At 34.5% G+C, this 9,713-nt stretch overlaps 1 long non-coding RNA gene across 1 annotated transcript; it reads right to left on the bottom strand.

The window, feature by feature from the left end:
- Positions 1 to 915: 915 nt before the first annotated feature.
- On the bottom strand, positions 916 to 6,321 carry LOC112395662 (uncharacterized). The gene is made up of 2 exons (XR_003002417.1): positions 6,246 to 6,321; positions 916 to 1,525 (listed from the first exon to the last, which is right to left on the bottom strand). It is a non-coding gene; the product is annotated as an uncharacterized LOC112395662 (long non-coding RNA).
- Between the last annotated feature and the right edge of the window lie 3,392 nt (positions 6,322 to 9,713).

Below are 9,713 nucleotides of genomic sequence, written 5' to 3'. Positions count from 1 at the left end.
TCACTTCCCACATGGGAGCACAACAAGAAGAGGCTCTTTGTCTAGGGCACAAATATGTAAATATGGTCCAGTTAGTTTTACAGATGACATTTTCCCAGCTGCTTCCCTTTGATCCCCAGATCTCTGCTCAGAACACTCAGTGCTACCTCGTTGCATAGAACAGCATCTTCCAATGTGGGTTTCTTAATGTTAACTGGTATTAAATGAGGGTGAGGGGAAGGCAAGGCCTCTGGTTAAACAAATTTTGGGGAAAAAAAACTATTAAACAAAAGTAAACAGTTTGTAGGACTTCTCAGAACTTAGACTATGCCAATGTGCAATCTGCAACTCCAACAGGGGAAAATATTATATAGAATTTTTTTTGATGGAACATGTCCAGAGGGAATATTTTGTAGGACTTCTTTCCTCTTTATTCATTGCAAATCTGCTCATCATTAAGGTTCATATCCAGTCAAATTTCCTTCATGAGGCCATTCCCAAGTCCGTCAGTTACTGGTATCACTACCCTTTGGCATATTACTATAATCTTATGGTTCTTCGAATTCTCATTTCCATCATATGCGCCATCATTTTTTTCAGACAGTGTCTTTGTTCTCCACATATTAAAGCATTTTGGATAATGGACCATTCACTATTCACCTATTTTCTACAACACCTACCATAGTGCCTAGAGCTTTGTAGGAACTCAATAAATGCTTGCTGAAGTACTGAAGCCATCTATCTCAAATGTTTGCTATTGATTGCAAGAATTCCTGCAGAAAATAAAATTTGTTTCTTTACCTATTTGAGAATAAGTAGATTAGACTTTTATTTTTAAATATATCTTTATGCTCAATTTAACACTGCTTTTGAGTGACAGGGAGAGTAAATCACCATAACCAAGACTCTATTTAAAAAATTCACACTGAACAAGAATCATGCAAGGTTGTTTTTATTAAGCTTTATGTTTAGATTACATCTAAGTATTTCAGGCATTACTTCATTTGACAAGCAGACATGACATTTTAGGAAACATTTCAACAAACTCCAAGGACTTCACAACTATGGGGAACAGAGCACATCTAGTCTGCAGTTAACAGGTATGGTAAGTACTTCAAGGGGTGGTCAAGGGAAAGAAGATAAATGATAACTGGTCCTCTTTCATAAAATGTTTATCCTAGACAAGTAGCTACAAAGAAAAGCACATGACTGTTACAAAGCTAGAGAGATCTTGCATCCAAATCCATCATTTTCATTACGGGTAGGACTTGGGTGTCACATATCAGAAGGCAGATGATTCCTTCAGAATAAGCTACATATCAAGTTTTCTATGTGTAGTATTAATGCTAATATGATTAGCTCGTGTTTAAAAAATGAAAGAAAGAACAATTTTGCATTTAAAACCCACTATGATATATTAGCCACTGAAGGAGGTGCTTAGCCATTGAGGAGTCATCTCTGCACTCTTGTAGTTTATGAGTTCTTCTGAGAAATTTTTATTGTGACCGTCTTGACCTCTGTGTATTCATGGAGACCATATTCTCCTCTAGAGAGAGGGGGAAAAATGAACAGAATTTAGCAGAGCAGTACAAATATACTATGGTCAATGATAATCAAAGTTTGTTCCTGCTTATCTGGCTAGGGACAATGGAAAATATTTTCTGTGTACAGAACCATTTCAAATAGTAGCTAGCCAACCGTAAGATATCTGGTCTTATATAAATCCCCTTGTGGGAAAATTTTTAAAATAATTTTTTTGCATTTTTAAATGATCATGTACCCTCAGTAGACTTTCAAAGAAATTGTTCAATTTTGACATTTTTTCTGCTTGACTATAAAAGGGCTCAACACACGCACACGCACATGCACACGCACACACACACACACAAATCGGCCCAACAAGAATTTTATCATATCTAGCTTAGGTTCAAATAAATAAGAAGGCTATATTACTAGAGGAAAAGTAGTAATTTATAATCACTTGAGTAGTATAGAACAACTATAAATTCAAGTATAGCTCAGTTTAGTGTATTTACCATGTCCAGTTGGTCCAGAAATGAGGAAGGGGCTAAAAATGACCGGGCTTCTATTTTCACTCTTAACTGGCCCTAATATGGCTTAAAACAAAATATTTTCTAGCTGTAGTTCTAATATCTTTTGTTCTTGATTCTTGGCAAAAACAAAAACAAAAACCCCCAAAACCAAAACTCTGACCTTAACTGTTACAACTTTTTATTTGGGGGTGGGGTTGTTTTGTTTTGTTTTGTTTTAAGAGGGGGAGAGGGTTCATTGGCCTAAAATTCAGGGCTTTTGGGCTTTCTGTGGTTGTTGGATTTTTCTATTTATGCAACCCCTGTCATTTGCTTATATAACTCTTAAATCCAACCCAAATGATCAGGAATTAACTTGAGTCAGTCAATTAAACTCCTTGTATCTTATTATCAGGTTTATTGAGACCTATCAGTTTTGGAAACTGTGATGTACCCTTCATTAAAGAGATAACTAAAAAGATTAGGCTAAATTATTCTCTGTATTGTTTTGATGAAAGGATTAAATTACATGTACATAAGAGTACTCTTAAAATCATAACACTCATGCACATGTAGGCTTACAGAGGAAAAAGATCTTGATCTTTTTCTACCCCTCTCCTTTGGTGAGATGGACAGGTATGTAGAAGACATCTTTTTCTCGTGGGTAACCTAATCCTCTTACACTGATTATTTTCTTGGGCCATTAAGCTTCTGAAAATACCTTCTAAAAGCTTCAATGAGCATGTTCTTCAAAGTAATTAAAGGGTTTAGCCTCAGTTGTCTGAAACCCATTAAAGGATAATATTTTAGTAAGTATTTTATCTCACAAAGTTAGATATATTAACCCATGATTTTTGCCAATAGGCTTTCCATTGTATTTTGGGTTACATGGACACTTGAAACTCTCAGGAGAGTACAAAGTGTGATAATTGTCTTACTCAAGTTGAAATAGGCCCTGCTTCTTAGTGTTCCGATGTACACAAATTCCTATGTCTATGACATAACACAAAAACATCTTTATATTTCTCTTTATATCACTAGCCTATGAGTTATTGGTTCTGTGCTTCTAAAATTGTCAATGTACCAGTCACCCGGGACCTGATGCAAATGCTGATTCTATTTCAGCAGGTCTGGGGATAGGCCTGAGACTGCGTTTCCAACATACTTTTACGTGATACCCATGCTTCTCATCCAGGGTCCACACTGGAGTGATAAGATGCTAGTAACAGGTTATGCCTGTTTTTCACTCTGTATCCAGAAATGAGCCTGGCACTAATTAAGTAGGCACAGGAAAATGTTTGCTGAACTGGTTTGGCAAATATAATCAAGCAAAAACTACTCACGTTAGCCCACCAGTTTATACCACTTTATCTCTCCCCATTTCTGAAGGGGACAGGAAGAAAGAAATATCTTGTGAGGTGTTGAGAGCCAGTTAAGTTTGAAATGGCATACTAGTAAAGTCTCAAGTGACCTATGTTAATCTAAGTAAAAATTAGTGCAATTACACAGAGAGAGGGATTTCTACCATTTAACTCATTCCAGGGCCAGCACCATGACCTGAGATGCAAATCCTGCTTTGGGCACTCAGCATCACCACCACATTGGGCTGTGCATACTGCTATTTTCAGCTCTTTGAGAACTCTTTCCAACTGATCAGTTCTACCTTTCTATCTTTGAAGATAAACTGTAATTGAACTCTTGGGAGTCATTTGAAGTTATTGCTTCAGTAATTCTCTTTAAACATCTTGCAGCAAATGACTTATTTATTAAATTTGCCAAATTTGGTTTCAGATAGACATTAACACTAGCATCCTCAGCTGGAAGTTTTGAAGTAAAAATTACAGTATAACTTTTTCCTTTGTATTTCAAAGAAGCAAATTATCTATACCCACAGTCCAGATATTTAAGAAATTACTGATGGTTGATTCTTGTTTTCATCCCCCTCTTTATTTGCTTTCCATATGTCTAGAACATAAAGTTTGACTAAATTGTATTTAACAAAATTGATATGTTTAGTCTACTTTAATTATTTCATCCCTTCTGATTATTTTATCTATGACATTCCTAGGGAAGTGTATTAGATAGCTGGGCCAGCAGTAATCTGATCTTCAGAATAATCTAACTTTTGTTATAGCTCTTTGTACAAAGTAATTAGTGCTGCCAAGGGACTCCCCAATAATGGGTACTATAAAGACAAGGAGCTAGGGAAGGATGAAACCATTTGTTGAGTCCCCGCTTTGTGACAGATACAGTGCTAGGGAATGAAGGCGTAGTATGTTTCCTAACTCTCACAACCATCTTAAGTGGAATATTAACATTTCCCTTTTAAATAGGAAAAAATAGATGTTCAGAAGTTAGGCAACTGGAACTGGACTCTGTGGCTAGCAAGAGGTGGAGTCAGAGTTCACAGGCAGGCTGGTTAGTCTCCAGTTATGTTTACTATGCCGTGTGCACCTTTGACAAATTGATCTTTTGCCCACTCCACCTCTCCATCAACATTCTAAAGCTATCTATCGCTTTCCCTGCTCCACTAATATATGTAAGCCGATTTTCTTGAATTCAAGGCTTCTTAATCTGTATCCTATTTAACTCTGAAATCACACTTCTCACCCCCATAAATCCCCACCTGTCAGGCAAATTCACTAACCCCTCAACATGCCACATAGAACATTCCTTCAAGAATGCCCTCTTATCTGCTTCCTAACATCCTACACTTGTTACATGCCCTAGATCAAGTCCTACCTTTTCTGTTAGGTCTTCTCTTATTCTATAAACGGTCTTTAAGTTTTTATCCGCTGCATTTTCACCAGGGTTAAAACCACAGAATCTCAAGCATGGAAAGGAGCTCATAGACCTTTTACTTCCTTCTCCCATTCCTATCCCCACCACAAATGCTGAGCTTGTCTGACAGATGGAAGTAGTGAGAGTTAGCGAGGTGACGTGAATGTTATAGTCTGGTGGTGCCCAGATTTTCCGTCCTCTGATACTGCGCTCTCCATTTTAACTGCTTCTCTACCTTCGCGAGGCACGGACTCCCAGTCTGTTACTATTTATTTCATAGTGTGTGTTGGTTATTTTGCTCTCTCTATATTTTTACATGTTCCTCCTGCCACCACGATTATATGGAAGGTGGAACGTGGTACCGTGTTTCTGGGGCTCCTAGGACCTCATATACATAGTAACTACTTAATGAAAGTATATTGAGAAGGAGAATGGATCATTTTAACATGCCCTTTTTTCACTGACTCCCCAGTGGTAGTTGTTTCGTTGTGATTTTGCTGATTTATTTAAATGACAAGTACCTGGCTCTTTAAGGCACTCATGACCTTTAGAAGCTGAGACTCACTTTTACTTGCTGTTTACAAAATGAGCAGCTTTACTATGTTTGATTCCATAAGGTTTGAATATAATGTGTCTTTTCCTGATGATTTTTAAAATTTGTTGATAAATATGAGAAAATTTTAAGAAATAAAATGGTTAAAAGTGCTTGAACAAAATTGACCAAACACATTGCCACTACTTTCTGTGTGTAAATATGTATGTGCACGTTTTTAAAAAGTCAGTATTTCCTGGATTGAAAAGCAACTGAAGGCTCATAAATGCATTTGTATAATATATACAACCTAGTATATATACAATCTAATATATCCTCAATCTAGTCATGACTATAAAACATGTTTTCCTTAGTTAAATTTTTCTTTCAGTTTAGATTTTAGTACCAAAAATAACTCATTCAGGTTATTTTAGAGTCTACATCAAAAATATTACAACAAATGAGAATCATTACTCCTACACTGAAAAGTTTTTTGATATAAAGACACCTAATTTACTTATGTAAGAGGCATGTTCAAATAGCTAAACTGTTCTTATATTTGCACACTTCTTACAATCACCAATTTGTAGTTTCCACCTCCTTTCTGGAAATGTTTCCCCAATCTATTACATTCATGTATACAGCAAACAATTCTAAAAGTAAGCAGTATTTCAGTAACCAATGTAAAGTGCTTAGTATGATCCCTTGTGAATTGTAAGAGTTTAATAAATTGTATTTCCCTCTGCCATCACCTGTTTGCACTTTTTGGGGTAAATCCAGCATTTAAAAAGCTGTTTGACAGTATTAATCTCCAGGAAAGAACAGAGGCAGGTTTTAATCCGAGTAGTAATAGGATTAATTCCTTGAGAGTGAGAACCATTTTTATCAAGATAAGTATTTATCTTAATGAAAGTTAATCTTACAGTTCTCGACCATTTCCAGACATCTTGAATCCACCAAAGGGGCACTGGGCAGATACCACACTATAGCAGTTAACCCTGAAAAGAAAATAAGTACGTTATAGGTCATACTTAACCTATGAAATAACTCCTAAATTTGGAATTTTTGAAATTCAGAGAGTTCTTTAACAACTCCATTAATTTTAATATTACGTAGTCATTTTTGAGCAAAAGTAGCACTATAAATTAGAATGCAGGAGTATAAGCATATGTATATATACTGCCTAGGAATTTTTAAAAGAATGGTCCAGCTCTGTGTGTGGATAGCCATTTTGGCGGTACATCATGTCCCTGAGAAGTTATAGCTTGAATTATAAAAGATAGACTACCCAACGTACCATAAGAGGAAGGATATGGTCTGTGAGAGACGAGTTTGTTGGATGGGTGTTCTTTACTGCCTATGCTCAGTAAGCTTTGTAGTTCTCTTGTGGGTTGTATACTTAACAGGCTAGAATTAATTTTCTTTTATAATTGTAATATGTCTCATATTAGTTCACTTTTTTCATTAATTAATTCAAAAAATTGCTTAGACAGAGGCCTTGACAGGAGTTGGATTTCATTATTAATCTGCTTATCCCTTGCCATGTTTTAAAAAATGTTTCAAAATGCTTTTATGAACATATAATTATAAAAACATGAATAATTAGAATTAAAAAAAATTAAAAGACCTACATCCAGACTCAGTCACAGAAACTAATATAATTGGTGGGTTTGACGTACACCCTCCTCTACCCAAATCAGTCTAGATATTTTTAAAGCTCCCCAGACAACTCTACTGTACAGCCAGGGTTGAGAATCACTGCTTTAGAGTCTGAAATAGGTCTGAATTTCAGCTGTCATTTATTGCATGATCTCGATCAGTTATGCAACCTCACTAAGCTTCTGCTTTTCCGTCCATAAATTTGCCATACCAATTAACAGTTGTAGTAAGGTAACATGAGATAATGAATGTGGAGACTGCCACGTGGTGCTTAGCGTAGAGTGCATACTGACTAAATCATGAATGTCCCTTTGCTTAAGAAAAAAGATTCTAGAGCTATCAAGAGGGGCAAGGATTTCTTGGCTGTCTCTCAAGGATAGATACTTTTCAATGTCCAGTGGATTTGGTTGTGACATTATCGGGAAGAAAATAATCTTGGGCTGTTGATGGGACTGAGGGGACAAAGTGAGGTCTGATGGAAAAAAAATTACTAACAAGGCAGTCCAGAGATGGGGGGCTGGGCAGGGGATGTGACAGTTTGAGAGACATAGCCTTGGCACTTATATACTCTAAATTAAAGTGTAAACATCAGAGATATAAACCAGGTCAAAAATAAAACAGACATGCTCCTCAAAATGCAATATGTTCTTCCAATTTAAGACCTTCAGACATCTCTAATAGTCCCAGAGTAAAAAGCTGATGTAAGAACTAAATGCTTGTATACATAAGGGCACTGAATAAATACTGTCTTACTATCTGATTATCTTGATTAAACAGAACTTTTATCTCCCTTTTGTGTAGCATAGTGCCAAGTGCCTAGAAATTATTTATAATAATAATACATATTGTATTAGCCAAACATCAATAAAGTATTTTGGGCAAGTAATTTCAGAAGACTGGATAGAGTTAAATATATATATGTGTCTGTGTATATATATATATATATATATATAGATATAGAGATATATATATATATATGCTATATCTATCTATCTATCTATCTATCTATCTATCTATCTATCTATCTATCTATCTATCTATCTATCTATCTATCTATCTATCTATCTATCTATCTATCTATCTATCTATCTATCTATCTATCTATCTATCTATATATATATATATATAGATAGATATATATATGTATATATATATATATATATATATATGCTATATCTATCTATCTATCTATCTATCTTCTATGCTCTTCTAAAGTTCTTCCAATACAGCAGGATTTTTGTTTGTTTGTTTTATTTTCAAACAGCAGGCCATGTGATTCCAAACAAAAAATCAAAGTCAGAAAAAATTCAAAGTAGCCTGTTAATGTGGTTAACATTGAAAACGTTAAATATTTAACCTTCATGATTTGCTGCACTGGTCCAAATATCTATACCACAAGAAATGAATGAAATAAATCAAAGTAATAGGTTACAACTAAATATTTATTTTGTATTATAGTTATAAATATAAATCTATGTAATATATAAATAAAATATTTATATTTATTATATTTCATGTAAATATACTTATGTTTTATATTGACTATAAGGTACTTGGCACACAGTGAGCAATCACTAAATGTTTTTTTATTATCAATAAAAACGATCAAAACTGCAGACCAATATCCCTTAAACCACAGGCCAATATCAACTACAGCAAATATTCCTTAAAAATATTAGCAAATAGTGTTCAACAATACCTACAAAGAATTGTACACCATCACCAAGTGAGGTTCATTCTAGAGATGCGAGTCTGGTTCAGTATTCAAAAATCAATCAATATAATACATCATATTAATAGAATGAAGGTAAAATATCATATAATCATCTCAATTGATGCAGAAAAAGCATTTGACAAAAATCCAACCTCTCTTCCCCCTTAACAGATTAAAAATAGAAAGGCACTTCTGAACCTGATCAAAGGCAGTTATGAAAAATCTTACAGTTAACATCATACTCAATGATATGATACTGAATGCTTTTCCCCTAAGATAGGGAGCAAAGCAAGATGTCCACTTTTACTACTCTTATTCAACGTAGTGCTGGAATTCTAGCAAGTGAAAAAGGCAAGAAGAGGAAATAAAAGGCATATAGATTAGAAACAAAGGAATAAAATTGTCCCTATTTGTAGGTGACATGATTGTCTACATGTAAATTCCCAAGGAATATCCAAAAATCTTCTAGAATACCTGAGCTCAGTGATGTCACAGGATGCAAGAAAATATACAAAAATCAAATATACTTGTATATACTAGCAATGAACACGTGCATACTGAAATGAGAAATACCATTTACAATCACTCAGAAAATACTTAGGTATAAATCCAATAAAACACATATAGGACTTGTTACCAGAAATTACAAAATGCTAATGAAAGAAATAAAGGAAGTTATAAATAAATGGAGAGATCTACTATATTCAATAACTGGAAGATTTAGTACAATAAAAACATTAATTCTCCCCAAATTGATATATACACAGTTTTAACACAACTCCTCTCAAAATTCCAGCAAGATTTTTTAGTATATATGGACAAGGTTATTCTAAACTTTATATGGAAGAGCAAAGGAATTAGCTTAGATAAAACAATTTTGAAAAAGAAGACTAAAGTGAGAGGACTCAGTCTTTCCAATCTCAAGACTTATTATACAGCTACCAAAATCAAAGGAGTATACTCAATATTTTGTAATAACCTGTAAGGGAAAAGAATCTGAAAAAGAATATATATATAT

The sequence above is a fragment of the Neophocaena asiaeorientalis genome, unplaced genomic scaffold (assembly GCF_003031525.2).
Source record: "Neophocaena asiaeorientalis asiaeorientalis breed wild unplaced genomic scaffold, Neophocaena_asiaeorientalis_V1.1 scaffold249, whole genome shotgun sequence".
Lineage (NCBI taxonomy): Eukaryota > Metazoa > Chordata > Mammalia > Artiodactyla > Phocoenidae > Neophocaena > Neophocaena asiaeorientalis.
This window is presented reverse-complemented; position numbering and strand designations above follow the sequence as displayed.